The sequence below is a fragment of the Bos taurus genome, chromosome 11 (assembly GCF_002263795.3).
Source record: "Bos taurus isolate L1 Dominette 01449 registration number 42190680 breed Hereford chromosome 11, ARS-UCD2.0, whole genome shotgun sequence".
Classification (NCBI taxonomy): domain Eukaryota; kingdom Metazoa; phylum Chordata; class Mammalia; order Artiodactyla; family Bovidae; genus Bos; species Bos taurus.
Window position 1 is genome coordinate 36,964,657 of NC_037338.1, and position 17,987 is coordinate 36,982,643.

A 17,987-nucleotide genomic window follows, 5' to 3' on the forward strand; every position below is an offset into this window, starting at 1 on the left:
TAATTTTATTGGATCTTTTAAAAAATAGTGTGATTTTAAAGAGTAAAGTTCACTGATGGTGTCATCATTGCCATACAAGTGTAGTTTTGGGGTTGAAATTTCCATCAGGTTTAAAAACTCAGACTCTATACTAGTTGCAGAATGGTGAACAGAGTTTTGCTCTAATTGCTGTTAGCATTTTCTTCTTAGCTGTTATTTTAAAATAATTTCTCTTGTTTATTTTTTTCTTAAGGAACAGCGATGCTTTTATGCTTTAGCATGTTATATCCTCACTGCATCCTATGAACTAGATACTATTATTAGCCTCATTTTACAGATAGGCAAACTGAGGCACAGAAATAACAAGTAATTCGCTCACAGACACATTGTTGTTGTTGTTCAGTCACTCAGTTGTGTCCAGCTCTTTGCGACCCCATGGACTGCAGCACACCAGGGTTCCCTATCCTTCACTATCTCCACAGTTTGCTCAGACTCATATTCATTGAGTTGGTGAAGCTGTCCAACCATCTTATCCTCTGTCGTCCCCTTCTCCTCCTGCCCTCAATCCTTCCCAGCATCAGGGTCTTTTCCAATGAGTCAGCTCTTTGCATCAGGTAGCCAAAGTATTGGAGTTTCAGCTTCAGCATCTGTCCTTTCAGTAAGTATTCAGGGTTGATTTTCTTTAGGATTGACTGGTTTGATCTCCTTGCAGTCTAAGGGACTCTCAAGAGTCTTCTCCAGCACCACATTTCGAAAGCATCAGTAGACATATAGTAAATTACAAAGTTGAGAAATGAACCCAGATAACCAGACTCTAAAGCTCTTTCTGTTAAACACTACAGGGTATACTCTGAACTTTTCTCAGCCTCAGTTTTCTCATCTATGAAATATGGTCAATAAGTCTTCTCTCTAGTGGTGGTTGTAACAATTATAATGTGGAGCTTGCGTAGGGAAGATGTTGGTGCTGCCTTTATCAGTTTCTGAATTGTTTAATTTCTTATAATGAGCATGAATTATTCATGTATTTTTTAATCAAGAAAAATATGTTAAGGCCTATCAGAGTGTCTGGCACAGAGAGGCACCCAATAAAGTCATTATTATGTCTGAAAACAAAGTCAGAGTTTCCATTTAACTCAATAGGGATTTGTCATCTCCAGAAGCTCAGGTGCAAAGGGAAGAAATAAGCTAGGGGAACAGCTGGAGGAGAATTCAGGTTACAGGTTTTTACTTGCCAGTGAGTAGAGCTTGTACATCTTGAAGTAAGGGCTGAGAACCAAGGGGAGGGACAGCGTGTTGGTTGAGGCAAGTGGGAATTAACAATGGAGCAAAGTCCCAAGGAATCTGGGGTGGGGGGTGTTCTTGGACAAATTAACTTATTTTGGAGAAGATTAACAATGACCTGTTAGTTGATAGGCCCCATTTTCTTTTTTTAAATTAATTTTTATTGGAGTATAGTTGCCTTATAATGTTGTGTTAGTTTCTATTGTACAGAAAAGAAGCCCCATTTTCTAAGGTAATAAAAATACCATTTTGGAAAATGAGAAGGGAATTTAAAAATAAATCTATGGTTTTCCTTATTTATCTACCTGGTTCTGGGGGCCGTGAGAATAAGTTTTTTGAAGAGAACACATTAGTTTATTTTTCCATTTGTGGCTTGCAATGGTGGAATGATCGCTGGCAAAAGAATATCTTCTCAAGCAGCTTCCCTTGGTGTAGGTCAGGGGGCAGCAAGAGGAGTTATTTCTGCAGCTGGAAAAAAGGTTCAGAGCTGTCTTCCTGGAGTCGGCTCTCATTTCATAGTCTAAAATAGATGTGAAACACTGTGCTATTTGGGAATCAGGGCCTATTCATTCTAAGCACATCTGTTGGTAGCTGTTGAAATTCAAATAAAATCAAATAAAGTCCAAGTAATGTTCTTGCTATACTTATCAATTTCAAGGAGTGTTAAAAAACACATATACAGAAAACCTATACTCCAGTCACTGACAACTAATACCCAACTTGGAAAGCTGTGGTCTTCTGCCAACCATAGCTACTTTGAACCTGCGCCACCACATTTTAATTCCTTTAAAATGCCCCTTCTTCCCTACTTGAACTTTTCAACTGAGATTCATTTTCATTGCAGAAGTTTAAATATGAACTGTATCAAATAGTTTGGTATTTTGATTCTGATGATTCCACAACCTTCAGTAGTGAAATGAGGTGGTTAGACTACTAAACTCATAAAGCCAAGATGGAATGAATGCATTTTTTTCTGTCTTCTCTCTAATTTTAGTAAATAAAAAATTTCAGTTAGGTGCTGTGATTAAGGAAACTTGGTATCTCTATCAATTTATACATGACTCCGATCCATAAGGGATTTAAGGCATCTTTAAAAAGGCAAACACAAGACAGAAAAATAAGGGAAATTCCTTTTTTCAATTAAGCCATGACTCTCTGATAACAAGATCTGACCTATCAAATGTATTGAAAGAAATAGAGTCATTTTAAGGTTGTGAGTTGTAGTTTTTTTTTTTAAAGTTGAAATTTTGATTAGTGTTTCAGGTACCATATTTATATGTCTTTACATGGGAGTTTACAGTGTTCCAAGTAGGTATAACACCCAAGTACATTACATGAATTATCTCCTTTAGTGTAAACCTCATAATTACCTTATGAAGTATTATTATTTCCATCTAATATATAAAATAAATTTCCAAGGTTTACAAATAAGCAATTTGCCCAAAGTCACATAACTGAGTCAGGATTCAAATCCATGTCTGTTATTCTGAGTTATTAACTCAAAAAACTATGGAAAATTCTTCAAGAGATGGGACTACCAGACCACCTGACCTACCTCCTGAGAAATCTGTATGCAGGCCAAGAAGCAACAGTTAGAACTGGACATGGAACAACAGGCTGATTCCAAATCGGGAAAGGAGTACATCAAGGCTGTATATTGTCACCCTGCTTATTTAACTTACATGCAGAGTACATCATGCAGAATGCTGGGCTGGATGAAGCATAAGCTAGAATCAAGATTGCTGGGAGAAATATCAATAACCTCAGATATGCAGATGACACCACCCTTATGGCAGAAAGTGAAGAAGAACTAAAAAGCCTCTTGATGAAAGTGAAAGAAGAGAGTGAAAAAGTTGCCTTAAAGCTCAACATTCAGAAAACGAAGATCGTGATATCTGGTCCTATCACTTCATGGCAAATAGATGGGGAAACAGGGGAAACAGTGGAAACAGTGTCAGACTTTATTTTTTTGGGCTCCAAAATCACTGCAGATGGTCACTGCAGCCATGAAATTAAAAGACACTTACTCCTTGGAAGGAAAGTTATAACTGACCTAGACAGCAAATTAAAAAGCAGAGACATTACTTTGCCAACAAAGGTCCATCTAGTCAAGGCTATGGTTTTTCCAGTAGTCATGTATGTATGTGAGAGTTGGACTATAAAGAAAGCTGAGTGCCGAAGAATTGATGCTTTTAAACTGTGGTGTTGGAGAAGATTCTTGAGAGTCCCTTGGACTGCAAGGATATCCAACCAGTCCATCCTAAAGGAGATCAGTCCATTGGAAGGACTGATGCTGAAGCTGAAACTCCAATAGTTTGGCCAGCTGATGTGAAGAACCGACTCATTTGAAAAGACCCTGATTCTGGGAAAGATTGAAGGTGGAAGGAGAAGGGGACAACAGAGGATGAGATGGTTGAATGACATCACCAACTCAATGGACATGAGTTTGAGTAAACTCCGGGAGTTGGTGATGGACAGGGAAGCCTGGTGTGCTGCAGTCCATGGGGTCACAAAAAGTCCGACATAACTGAGCGACTGAACTGAACTGAAATCTAAATTATGCCTTATACACGGGAGGCTGTGAAAGAGAAGATCAAGGACTATAAAAATAAATAGAAACATACTAGAAGTTACAAAAAGTAAATTCACATGAAAAAGGAGACATTTGTCCAAATTCAGGCAAAGTTTTAAAGCAAGTATTATGGTGAAAATACAGCATAAGGAAGACAAACAGTATCAACAGCACAGAACAAGGCTCCGCAGACAAAGGTGTGGCAGAATCACACAATCGATTCTCAAGGTGTGGCCTCACGTTCTCTAGTGCCTTTGGGAAACATGAGTGCTCTCTGTAGGGTTCTAGAGCAGTAGAAGATCCTTACTGTAGGAAGCTTAATAACTTACCATTTGACACTAATACTCCTGGTTTCTTCTAACTGTGCTTTCATCTGTATGTTGAAAAATATAACCAATGTTAGAATCTATAATGTTTAATAATTAGTATTGTTCACCTATTAATATAGGGGTTTCCTTATTCCTTCTCAATTTACAGAAAAATTATTATCCATGATTCCACTATTCTTTGTCAATAGTGATTTCCATTGTTGCCTTTTTTGGTGTGTATTATAAAGCAGAATTTTTATTTGACTCCTTCCACCATTAAATTTTTAAGTTTTTATAATTACAATTCTAATGACTATATAACGGTCTATTGAATTGTTATTTATATTGGGCATTTTTTTTGTTTTTAGTATTTTGCTATTATAAATATCCTTCTAAGAAGTGATTAATGTATACAGTTTACTTGTATTTCTTCACAAGTGAATTGTATGTTTATATACTTTGACTGTTTATCTCTTGAGGTTTTAACATTTTTGAAAATTTGAGTAAGTTCTTTATATATTATATATACTACTGTTCTATCATGATCAATACAGATACTTCCAATTATGTTTCTCTTCTTTTAATTTTGTTAGTTTTTTATGTTAGAACCATTGTTTTACTTGATGTTGTTGAGCTATTTATTTTTTCCTTTGTGATTTTCTTTACTGCCCTAAGCTTTTCAAAGATACTATTCCTCTAAAGATTTCAATAATATTTGATTTTTTTCCTCATAGCTCTGCTAAGAATTAAAGCTAATATTTACTTTTTAATCCACTAGAGGCTTACTCTTGTAATGTGTTGTAATAGCTTATCTAAATCACTTTTTGTTTTGTTTGTTTGCCAGTTACCCTGGCAATTATTAAAGCATAATTAGGCAATTATGAAATAGAATTAGGCAATTATTAAATAAATATTATCTTTCTTAATTATGATAGTTATATGATACATTAAATTTATTTCTATATGTCCCACACTTCTTTACTTTAATCATTTAATTATTATACTTTGTTTTAGAATTTCCTGGGAACTAGATCAGCATCATAACTTATGGCTTGTTAGTGCAGAATTTTAACATTTAACAAATAGTAAATTTTACTTGATAAAATGTTTGCCTATGATAATATATATCTCAATTTGCTCATCTTGTTTTATACATTCTAATATACCTTTATAGTTTTCTTTATATATGGCTCATAAGTCTTTAAATCTTCTTTATAAATGTCATAGGCAATTCTGTTAAATTTATCCATCCCATCTCTTTTTCTTTTTTTGGAATGGAATTTATTTCCTTTTTACTATGTTATTGAACTGGCTGTTAAGTTATTGAACTTAAAGCATCTAATTATGGCAAATTCATTATAAACCTGATCACATTGATAAACTCATGGGATAATAAATTTAAACAGATTTCTTAGGACATCTATACATGTAGTGCTTTCTGCAAATAATGTTTTATCTCTCCCTTTAATGTATCATTCGAAAGTGAATAACAGTTTCCTAAATAGCAGTTTCCATTTGTGTATTAAATGGCTGAGCATTAGGCTGAGAGAGAGACTTGAATTCTTCTATCAGACTTGAATCCTACTGTCAATTCCTCAACTAAGAGAGCCATCTAGCAAGCACCTTCTGTGGGTCAGGCACCATACTAGGCACTTTACATAGTCCATCTTGCCTTAGGCTTAGAATAGATATACTATTAAATATCATAGGTTAGGGAGCTCAAGTTGAGCAGGTATAGAAGGCTGGCCTGCGCTAGGCCCCCAAGAGCATTGAGAAATGGAATATGGAAGTGTCTATGGTAGTCTGAGTGTGAAAGGCCATGGATTGTGGTTCTGGAGTCCTTGACCTGGCAGGTTTTTCACTCTTTGTGGAGCCCTGGCAACGGAACTTCAGCCAAGGGCCTGAAGTTGGACGCCCTTGGGAGGCCCTAGGGAGGCATGGAGAAGCTGCATCAGCTTGCTTTCATCCTTATCTTGTACGTACACTTCGCATTTCCTACTTCCAGGTCACACAGTAAACGTGAGTGAAAACAGTCCTGGAGGAAGTCTGTGTTCCTCTTCTCACCAGCCTTTCAACCCAGATCAGCCTTTTGAGGTCTGGCTCAGCTCACTAGGTTAAGTAATTTGTCCAGTATCATCAGTGAGTAATGGATAAGTGACTTGCTCCATAGCCAGTGGTCTTGCCATTTTCCCAGTGATTCTATGCCCGGGGTGTGGCTTGGGCAGGTCATTTCACCTTTCGGCCATAATTCCTTCATCTGTACAATGCAAAAGTCAGATAATGATCTGGTTCTGACAGGCAAACTGTTGTTGAATACATCTTTTACTCTTCTTCAAGACTGTAAATTCCTCAAGGACAGACTATATTTTGCATGTTCTTGAATCACTGTTATTACTTTGCACATGACAAATGCTCAGTGAATATTTGTTGATGCAGAATGAATGTATTGATCAATCAACTGAAGACAAGAGTCTTATTGCTCTTCTCACAGGAGATCTTCAGTGCTAGAACACAGGTTCCTGTAGGGTCATTTCACCCTGCAATTGTGGAATTTTTTTATAAGGATAGCATTTGTCATGAACCTCTTTATAAGAAGATGCTTAGCAGGGGTCAGCTTATCTTCATCTGAAAAGAACAACTGAGGTTAGGAAAGCAGAAAGCCTAGAAAGGATTCAGGTTGGGAACTGTGGTAAGTAGACTGTCCTCTGACAAAGCTGTTTTGGCTGTTTTTATCTTTGTGCTGCTGTCTAGCAACAGTATGACAAAACTGTGACTATTCAAATGTAATCAAACTAGAGCCTGTCCAAAATCAATTTTGAATAAATGATGAACTATGCGGAACAAATCTTAATATCTCTGGGCATGCAATAGAAAATTACTAAATATTATGTTCCTGTAATTTAAACACAGTGTTTCAGATGTACCCTTAAAAGATACAATTATATTACTTGCATATTAATTAATAGCATGTTCTCTTTTTATGCCAAAAAAAAAAAATTCCAAAGGAAGCTACCCAGCCTTCGGGAGGCATAGAATCTGTGGATTTTGTAATTACTGATGTTAAACTTAAAATCTCATTGAAGTCATTAGTTAATATTTCTAAGTCTTTATGTCTGAAAACTTCTGAGCAGATGTCCCAACAACTTTCTTGCCACCTCTCCATTCCCAGCCAAAGAGGGGAGGGAGAGGAGACCTATACTGCCAATAGTTACAAAGGTTATTTGTGGAAGAAAAACAGGAGTTTGCAGTATGCACACGTGTGTGGCTTTGTCTCTTGAGCTTCACAAAGACCAGCATCATACTGAACTATAGAATTACTGTTGTCTGAGACTAAAAGAGAAATCTAGGGAAATGAAATATCTTTGTCAAAAATTACTGAAATGTCAAATTTTTTAAACTAAGCTTTTATATATTAATAAAAGGAAGCATATGGCGGGAAAAGCTATAAGGAGTCAGTTTTTTATGAGCCTCAGTATTGCTGGAAAAGAAACCATTACAGAGACCAGACCAGTTTCTCTAACACGGATACAAAGGAGAATGATGTCATAGCAGCAGGTTTGTGCTGCCACAGTAAAGATCATTGATGGTGCTTTCCATATCCTTTAACTAAATCGAAATACCTGCATTTAGTTGTAACCTGAGAAACAGGCAATAAAGTCACAAATGACTTTACTTTCATTTTTTTTTTTTACATATTACACTTTGTAATAGTGTTTAGTTTTATTGTCCCAGAACAGGAAAAGGAAAACATCAAGTTAATTAAATTTTGGTAGTAACTTATTCATCATATGCATAATTTTTCATCATCAACAAGAAGAGGTACAGGGCTCAGTTATAGAAAATGCCATGGCAACCTGAACTGAGATGGTCCTGAATTCTCTAGACTTCTTTCAGGCTTCCTAATATTAAAGTTCTGTGCAAGGTAAGATATGAAAGAAGAAAAAAAAACCTCCTCATCTAAGCAACCTTGATCTGAATAAATATACCGATAAATTTTATCTCTGTGCTAGAACAGCGTGACTCCACCAGGCCTCCAGGATTTCCTGTTCCAAGTTCTAGAGTGGTTGTCTAGTTCCCCCTCCCACCCTTTCTCCATTGGAATCCTGCCAGATGATACTGTGCAAAAGTGATAAAGTCACTTCAAAAAATTTTAAGGAGGCTCATGACTGTGTATATATAACCGTGGGAAGGTTTATGAGTCACAAAACACTACAGATGGTAAAGAGTCTGCCTGCAACGCAGGAGATGCAGGAGACAGGGGTCAACTCCTGGGTCAGGAAGATGCCCTGGAGAAGGGAATGGCAATCAACTCCAGTATTCTTGCCTGGGAAATCCCATGCACAGAGGAACCTGGCAGAGCTACAGTCTATGGGGTTGCATAGAGTCGGACACGACTGAACGATGGACACACACACAGTTTATTTTGACCTTGAGTTAAAAGGATCCAGCTCTACTGGCTGACTTGAATGGGGCTGCTCTTCTTTATTTACTGGAGGTAAATTTCAGACCAGCCCTTGAATTATGTGAGCTCAGCTATATTCTCTAAAAGAGAGCCAGGCCAATGTGAACCTGGATCCGAGTTTACTTATTCAGTAACATCTGGCTACTTGGATTTCTGTCGTGTATCTGTCGTGTATCTCACCATGTCACTCCCAACCACAGGAAACTGAGGATCAGCTTTGTGGGACTGTGTGACAGAGGTAGCACTCTCATAAATATATTTTTAACAGATCTAAATTTTGTAAGTAAACTAATACCACTTGACTATTTTTAACTTCTGATTTTAGATCAGGAAAGAAAACCATTTTAAAAACATCTTCCCTAAAAATCTTGGAATAAGATAGGAAAAGGGACATCTTCTCGTGCTTTATTTTGGCAAGTGCTTCCTGAGGCTCTAACCAGGAGAGGCTGACGGCTCTCAGAGTGTGGAGCAGCCATGTAGGGATTTAACAATAACAATCCTCTTTCTAAGGATACCAAGCTCTGGAAAATGACTGAGCAGATTTATAGAATCTAGTGTATTAAGTGAATTCCATTTAGGAGAATTTGGCATGTCAGCCTGTGCTGTTTTATAATGAACACCCAAGCCCTGCCTGGTTTGTCTAATAGAGTATTTATAAGGACAAAGTCAGTTCCAATTTAATGTAATTTCTTATTAATATTTAGTCAAAGTAAAATGCAACTTTAAGCATATTACTAGCTATATTCATTATAGCAGTTTACATAGCAGTTGCTATGGGTTCTGTATTTATATATATCATACATCTTTTTCTGGAAAAAAAAATTGAAGCTGAAACTTAAATAGCTTACATGTTTGCTCTTTTTTATCCTTCATAGGAGAAATTTTTTTAAAGAAATTATAAATATCTAGGTATACTGTTTTTAGTATTTACTCCCTCTAATCTATCTTCTACAGACCGCTTGAGTCTTCATTCAGAAATACAATTTGGTTCGCATCTTTACAGAAAAAATTCTACGTCCTCAGCAAGCTGTACAAGACCCTCCACCATCTAGCCACAGCCTCGCTAATCCATTTTAATCTATAAGAATCTCCCACTTGTGTTGTATGAAAGGAGAGAAGGTTAGCACACTCTCCTAGACAAGAATGGAAGAGGCCCTTGGGCCTCACAGCATCCATATGGTTAAGGCATTGCCACCTACTTCGTGGCATCTAACAACCACTGTTTAAAGAAAAAACAGTCTCCTACTCAAAATGTCTGGTGTCTCCATGTTGTTAGTTTGGGTACTTTAGCTACTATTTTCCTTTGTTAATAACACATCGTAAATATGTTAGTCTAACAGTTTTTCAACATTATAAAACTTATTTACACACAGGGAGAAATCACTCCGTATTACCATGTTGGAGTTAACATGGGTACTTCCGTGGTGGCTCAAATGGTAAAGAATCTGCCTGCAATGTAGGAGACCCAGGTTCAACCCCTGGGTGGGCAAGATGTCCAGAGAAGGGAATGGTTACCTAATCCACTATGCTTGCCTGGAGAATTCCATGGACAGAGGAGCCTGGTAGGGCTTCATTCCATGGGATCGCAAAGAGGCAGACGTGACTGAGCGACTAACACACATCTTTACCTATAACACACCTTTAGAGAGACAACACCATTGGTAAAATATTGCATAGTAGTTAACTCTGGATGTCATTACTTCCCAAGAAGAGACATTGCCAATAAAATTTCAGCATTTAATCACAATTTATATTTTGATCTGTGTTCAGATTGTTCTTTCCCATAGGAAAGGGAAAAAAAGTTTTTATTCTCTTAGGCATTTTTCAAACACATTTGTAATCTTTTTATTAATTTAAAATTGATACATATCCATTGGAGAATTTTGAAAATAATTTGAAAACAAGCAAAGAGAAAAGAAAAAAAAACTGCCCATATTTCAGGAGATATCATTACCACTTTGTACATCTTTCAGATATTTTTCCATGTATATTTTCCTACAAAAGTGAGGTCATACTATACATCTTGTTTTGCAACTTGCTTTTATAAAACAATTCCATATTACAAACATCTTTATCAAAAAAATTCATCTTAATAATTGTAACAGCTAGTAGTCCTTCATATGGAAATACAGTCATGTACTTACATTCCTAATTATTGGACATTTAAATTGCTTGAACTATTTTCTTGTTACATACAATGAACATTCTTGAGGCAAAATCTTTACCTATATTGCCAAATTCAGACTTAAATTGAAGAAAGTAGGGAAAACCACTAGACCATTCAGGTATGACCTAAATCAAATCCCTTATGATTATACAGTGGAAGTGAGAAATAGATTTAAGGGCCTTGATCTGACAGATAGAGTGCCTGATGAACTATGGAATGAGGTTCGTGACATTGTACAGGAGACAGGGATCAAGACTATCCCCATGGAAAAGAAATGCAAAAAAGCAAAATGGCTGTCTGGGGAGGCCTTACAAATAGCTGTGAAAAGAAGAGAAGAGAAAAGCAAAGGAGAAAAGGAAAGATATAAACATCTGAATGCAGAATTCCAAAGAATAGCAAGAAGAGATAAGAAAGCCTTCTTCAGCGATCAATGCAAAGAAATAGAGGAAAACAACAGAATGGGAAAGACTAGAGATCTCTTCAAGAAAATCAGATTTACCAAAGGAACATTTCATGCAAAGATGAGCTCGATAAAGGACAGAAATGGTATGGACCTAACAGAAGCAGAAGATATTAAGAAGAGATGGCAAGAACACACAGAAGAACTATACAAAAAAGATCTTCATGACCCAGATAATCACAATGGTGTGATCACTGACCTAGAGCCAGTGATCCAGGATCTTCACATCCTGGAATGTGAAGTCAAGTGGGCCTTAGAAAGCATCACTGTGAACAAAGCTAGTGGAGGTGATGGAATTCCAGTTGAGCTATTCCAAATCCTGAAAGATGATGCTGTGAAAGTGCTGCACTCAATATGCCAGCAAATTTGGAAAACTCAGCAGTGGCCACAGGACTGGAAAAGGTCACTTTTCATTCCAATCCCAAAGAAAGGCAATGCCAAAGAATGCTCAAACTACCGCACAATTGCACTCATCTTACACGCTAGTAAAGTAATGCTCAAAATTCTCTTTGCCAGGCTTCAGCAATATGTGAACCATGAACTTCCTGATGTTCAAGCTGGTTTTAGAAAAGGCAGAGGAACCACAGATCAAATTGCCAACATCCACTGGATCATGGAAAAAGCAAGAGAGTTCCAGAAAAACATCTATTTCTGCTTTATTGACTATGCAAAGCCTTTGACTGTGTGTATCACAATAAACTGTGGAAAATTCTGAAAGACAGGGGAATACCAGACCACCTGATCTGCCTCTTGAGAAATTTGTATGCAGGTCAGGACGCAACAGTTAGAACTGGACATGGAACAACAGACTGGTTCCAAATAGGAAAAGGAGTACGTCAAAGCTGTATATTGTCACCCTGTTTATTTAACTTATATGCAGAGTACATCATGAGAAACACTGGGCTGGAAGAAGCACAAGCTGGAATCAAGATTGCCGGGAGAAATATCAATAACCTCAGATATGCAGATGACACCACCCTTATGGCAGAAAGTGAAGAGGAACTAACCCGGCTCTTGATGAAAGTGAAAATGGAGAGTGAAAAAGTTGGCTTAAAGCTCAACATTCAGAAAACGAAGATCATGGCATCCGGTCCCACCACTTCATGGGAAATAGATGGGGAAACAATGGAAACAGTGTCAGACTTTATTTTTCTGGGCTCCAAAATCACTGCAGATGGTGACTGCAGCCATGAAATTAAAAGACGCTTACTCCTTGGAAGGAAAGTTATGACCAACCTAGATAGCATATTCAAAAGCAGAGACATTACTTTGCCAACAAAGGTTCGTCTAGTCAAGGCTATGGTTTTTCCTGTGGTCATGTATGAATGTGAGAGTTGGACTGTGAAGAAGGCTGAGCGCGGAAGAATTGATGCTTTTGAACTGTGGTGTTGGAGAAGACTCTTGAGAGTCCCTTGGACTGCAAGAAGATCCAATCAGTCCATTCTGAAGGAGATCAGCCCTGGGATTTCTTTGGAAGGAATGATACTAAAGCTGAAACTCCAGTACTTCGGCCACCTCATGTGAAGAGTTGACTCATTGGAAAAGACTCTGATGCTGGGAGGGATTGGAGGCAGGAGGAGAAGGGGACGACAGAGGATGAGATGGCTGGATGGCATCACTGACTCGATGGACGTGAGTCTGAGTGAACTCTGGGAGTTGGTGATGGACAGGGAGGCCTGGTGTGCTGCGATTCATGGGGTCGCAAAGAGTCGGTCACGACTGAGCGACTGATCTGATCTGATCTGATATCCTCAATGATACTTTAGGATGAGAATCACTGAGTCACATTTTAAAAAGTAATTTTTATTACAGTGTAGTTGATTTACAGTGCTAGTTTTTGCTGTACAGCAAAGTGAATCAGTTATACATATGTCATTCTTTTTAAGATTCTTTTCCCATGTGGATTGTTATAGAGTACTGAGGAGAATAGGATGCCGCCCATCCTTGTTAGTTATCAGTATTATATATAGTAGTGTGTATGTCAATACTACTCTCCCAGTTCATCCCTCCCCTTCCTCTTCTGCCTGGTAACTATAAGTTTGTTTTCTACATCTGTAACTGTATTTATGTTTTGTAAGTAAATTCTTTTGGACATTTTTAAAAATTTTAGATTCCACAAAAATGGTATCACATATTTGTCTTTACCTAACTTCACTTAGTATGACAATCTCTAGGTCCATCCATGTTAATGCAAATGGCATTATTTTGCCCCTTATTTATTTATTTATTTCTGGCTGTGCTGGGTCTTCGTTGCTGCATGGGCTTTTTCTCTAGTTGTGGCGACTGGGGACCACTCTCTAGTTGCAGTGGATGGGCTTCTCATCGTGATGGCTTCTCTTGTTGCAGAGCTCAGGCTCTAGGCAGGCGGTCTTCAGTAGCTGCAGTACCTGCGCCGCAGCTCCCGGGCTGTAGAGCACAGACTCAGTAGCTTGTGGCACATGGGCTTAGATTCTCCACAGCATGTGGGATCTTCCTAGACTGAGGATCAAACCTGTGTCTCCTGCACTAGCAGGCGGATTCTTTACCACTGAGCCACCAGGGAAGCCCCATTTCATCCCTTTTATGGCTAAGTAATATTCCATTGTGTATATGTACGATATCTTCTTTATCCATTCCTCTGTCAGTGGACACTTAGGTTGCATCCATATCTTGCCTATTGAAAATAGTGCTGCAATGAAGAGTGGAGTGCATGTATCTTTTCAAATTATGGTCTTCTCTGGATATATGCCCAGGAGTGGGATTGCTGAGTCATATGGTAGTTCTGTATTTATTTTTTTAAGAAATTTCCATACTGTTCTCAATAATGGTTGTACCAATTTACGCTGTAAGGGGGTTCTCTTTTCTCCACACCCTCTCCAGCATTTATTGTTTGTAGATTTTTTAATGATGGCCATTCTGACCAGTGTGAGGCTGTCACATTTTATTTATCTAATTAGACAATACATGCTAGATGTAAAAAAATTCTAAAGGAACAATAGGATATTCAGTGAAAAATAAGTCTCCCTATTGCTTTTCCTCTAGATATTCTTCTCCCTTCTGTGGGGTAGTACTTTTAGTAATCTTCATTTATTTCACAGAAATATTTCATTCATTTATAAACTTTTACATCATCTAGTATGCATAGTAAAATGGTTAGTAAAATGGTTTCAATAGTGAAATTTGTTTTATAATTTTATATATGCTAGATAATCATAGGCACAAAACCTTCTACAATAAGGTGACATTGAGTGATTTCAGTTCTGTGGTGGTGGTTTAGTTGCTAAGTGTGACTAACTCTTGAAACCCCATGACTGTAGTCTGCCAGGCTTCTCTGTCCATGGAATTCTCCAGGCAAGAATACTGGAGTGGGTTGCCATTTCTTTCTCCAGGGGATTTTCTCAACCCAGGAATTGAACCTGGGTCTCCTGCATTGCAGGCAGATTCTTTACCACCTGAGTTAGAGCTCTATCAGTTCAGTTCAGTCACTCAGTTGTGTCCAAGTCTTTGCAACCCCATGAATCGCAGCACTCCAGGCCTGCTTGTCCATCACCAACTCCCGAAGTCTACCCAAACCCATGTCCATTGAGTCGGTGATGCCATCCAACCATCTCATCCTCTGTCATCCCCTTCTCCTCCTGCCCTCAATCTTTTCCAGCATCAGGCTCTTTTCAAATGAGTCAGTTCTTTGCATCAGGTGGCCAAAGTATTGGAGTTTCAGCTTCAACATCATCCTTCCAAAGAACAGCCAGGACTGATCTCCTTTAGGATGGACTGGTTGGATCTCCTTGCAGTCCAAGGGACTTGCAAGAGTCTTCTCCAACACCACAGTTCAAAAGCATCAATTCTTCAGCACTAAGTTTTCTTCATAGTCCAACTCTCACATTCATACATGACCACTGGAAAAACCATAGCCTTGACTAGACGAACCTTTGTTGGCAAAGTAATGTCTCTGCTTTTGAATATGCTATCTAGGTTGGTCGTAACTTTACTTCCAAGGAGTAAGTGTCTTTTAATTTCATGGCTGCAGTCACCATCTGCAGTGATTTTGGAGCCCAGAAAAATAAAGTCTGACACTGTTTCCACTGTTTCCCCATCTATTTCCCATGAAGTGGTGGGACCGGATGCCATGATCTTAGTTTTCTGAATGTTGAGCTTTAAGCCAACTTCTTCACTCTCCTCTTTCACTTTCCTCAAGAAGCTCTTTAGTTCTTCTTCAGTTTCCGCCATAAGGGTGGTGTCTGCATATCTGAGGTTATTGATATTTCTTCTGGCAATCTTGATTCCAGCTTGTGCTTCTTCCAGCCCAGTGTTTCTCATGATGTACTCTGCATATAAGTTAAATAAGCAGGGTGACAATATACAGCCTTGACACACTCCTTTTCCTATTTGGAACCAGTCTGTTGTTCCATGTCCAGTTCCAACTGTTGATTCCTGACCTGCATACAGGTTTCTCAAGAGGCAGGTCAGGTGGTCTGGTGTTCCCATCTCCTTCAGAATTTTCCACAGTTTATTGTGATCCACACAGTCAAAGGCTTATGACATAGTCAATAAAGCAGAAGTAGATGTTTTTCTGGAACTCTCTTGCTTTTTCCATGATCCAGCGGATATTGGTAATTTGATCTCTGGTTCCTCTCCTCTACATTTTCTAAATCCAGCTTGAACATCTAGGAGTTCACGGTTCACCTATTGCTGAAGCCTGGCTTGGAGAATTTTGAGCTCTACATTATCACTTAATTTAGATTATACTTTTATATAACTTTTGTTGTTTAGTTGCTAAGTCATGTCCAACTCTTTGGGACCCTATGGACTGTAGCTCAACAGGCTTCTCTGTTCATGGGATTTCCCAGGCAAGAATACTGGAATTGGTTGCCATTTCCTTCTCCAAGGGATCTTCCCAACCCAGAGATAGAACCTGTGTATCCTGCATTGGCAGTTGCATTCTTTACTGCTGAGCCACCAAGGAAGCCTACTTATATATAATATCAGTTATCAACTACTGTTAATAGTTTTATCTTCATTGGACACTCTTAAGACTTTAAAAAAAATTTTTTTATTGGAGAATTGCTTTGCAGAATTTTGTTGTGTTTTCTGTCAAACCTCAACATGAATCATCCATAGGTATATATATATATATATCCCCTTCCTTTTGAACCTACCTCCCATCTCCCGCCCCATCCCACCCCTCTAGATTGATAAGAGCCCCTATTTGAGTTTCCTGAGCCATACAGCATATTTCTATTGGCTATCTATTTTACATATGGTAATGTGAGTTTCCATGTTTCTCTTTCCATACATCTCACCCTCTTCTCCCCTCACCCCATGTCCGTAAGTCTATTCTCTATGTCTGTTTCTCCATTTCTGCCCTATAAATAAATTCTTCAGTACCATTTTTCTAGATTCCATATATATGCATTTGAATACGATTATTTATCTTTCTCTTTCTGACTTACTCTGTATAACAGGTTCCAGGGTTCATCCACCTCATCAGAACTGAGTCAAACACGTTCCTTTTTATGGCTGGGTAATATTCCATTGTGTAAATGCACCACAACTTCTTTATCCATTCATCTGTTGATGGACATCTAGGTTGCTTCCATGTTCTAGCTATTGTAAATAGTGCTGCAATGAACAATGGGATACATGTGTTTTTTTCAATTTTGGTTTCCTCAGGGTATATGCCTAGGAGTGGGATTGCTGGGTCATATGGTGGTTTTATTCCTAGTTTTTTAAGGAATCTCTATATTGTCTTCCATAGTGGCTGTATCAATTTACATTCCCACCAACAGTGCAAGAGCGTTCCCTTTTCTCCACACCCTCTCCAGTATTTACTGTTAATAGACTTTTCGATGATGGCCGTTCTGACTGGTATAGTTTTGATTTGCATTTCTCTAATAATGAGCGATGTTGAGCATCTTTTCATGTGTTTGTTATCCATTTGTATGTCCTCTTTGGAGAAATGTCTAAGTCTTTTTCCCCACTATTTGATTGGGTTGTTTGTTTTTCTGGCATTGAGTTATAGTAGCTGCTTGAATATTTTGGAAATTAATCCTTTGTCAGTTGTTTCATTTGCTATTATTTTCTCACATTCTGAGGGTTGTCTTTTCACCTTGCTTATAGTTTCCTTTGCTGTGCAAAAGCTTTTAAATTTAATCAGGTCCCACTTGTTTATTTTTGCTTTTATTTCCATTACTCTAGGAGGTGGGTCATAGAGGATATTGCTTTGATTTATGCCATCGAGTGTTCTGCCTGTGTTTTCCTCTTAAGAGTCTTATAGTTTCTGGTCTTACATTAGGTCTTCAATCCATTTTGAATTTATCTTTGTGTATGGTATTAAAAAGTGTTCTAATTTCATTCTTTTACACATATCTGTCCAGTTTTCCCAGCACCATTTATTGAAGAGGCTGTCTTTGCCCCATTGTATATTCTTGCCTCCTTTGTCAAAAATAAGGTACCCATAGGTGCATGGGTTTATTTCTGGGCTTTCTATCCTTGTTCCATTGGTCTATATTTCTGTTTTGGTGCCAGTACCATACTGTCTTGATGACTGTAGCTTTGTAGTATAATCTGAAGTCAGAAAGGTTGATTCCTCCAGCTCCATCCTTCTTTCTCAGGACTGCTTTGGCTGTGTGGGGTCTTTTGTGTTTCCATATAAAATGTGAAATTTTTTGTTCTAGTTCTGTGAAAAATGCCATTGGTAATTTGATAGGGATTGCATTGAATCTCCAGATTGCATTTGGTGGTATAGTCATTTTTACAATATTGATTCTTCCTACCCAGGA

The 17,987-nt window shown here is 38.1% G+C and overlaps 1 protein-coding gene and 1 non-coding gene across 6 annotated transcripts in view; both read left to right on the forward strand.

The window, feature by feature from the left end:
* ACYP2 (acylphosphatase 2) overlaps window positions 1-17,987 on the forward strand; it is a 179,247-nt gene that overhangs the window by 133,451 nt on the left and 27,809 nt on the right. The gene's annotated exons all lie outside the window — the stretch shown is intronic.
* LOC112448936 (U6atac minor spliceosomal RNA) lies at window positions 9,700-9,827 on the forward strand. Its single transcript, XR_003037394.1, has one exon. It is a non-coding gene; the product is annotated as a U6atac minor spliceosomal RNA (small nuclear RNA).